Below are 509 nucleotides of genomic sequence, written 5' to 3'. Positions count from 1 at the left end.
TGCCAACGTTTTGACTTTACAATACATTTCAAAGGACAGTACATAAAAATTATTTTATCTATAACAGGCTTAAAAAATCGGAAGAATTCAGAAGAGATTAAATAAGTGTGTACGTTTTCAATACATCTTTATGAATAACGATAGTAGATACATGCCAATAATCATTGTATCAGGCAACAACCAAACCTTTTTTATCGATTTGAATATTATTAAATCCGATGGAGGTTTCAACGAGCATTTTTACTATGTAGACTGAATAGTTAAAAACACCGAGACGAGAAATATGCTTTATGTGAGAGATTGTTTTTATGTCTTAGTTCAAATTTACTCAACAACAAAATGTTAGCTAAATATACATATTTTTTTAATTTACTTCAACAGTCAACTGTTAAAATTCCATCAATACAGGGAAATAGTTAATACTGGCAACTTTGTAGTATGTATTTAAATTATTTTAAGGACCTTATGTAATTCTATGATTCCGACTGAAGGACTCTGTATCCATGGTT

This window comes from Pieris napi, chromosome 2 (genome assembly GCF_905475465.1).
Source record: "Pieris napi chromosome 2, ilPieNapi1.2, whole genome shotgun sequence".
Taxonomy (NCBI): domain Eukaryota; kingdom Metazoa; phylum Arthropoda; class Insecta; order Lepidoptera; family Pieridae; genus Pieris; species Pieris napi.
The sequence above is the reverse complement of the archived record's forward strand: the minus strand, read 5'-3'. Positions refer to the sequence as shown.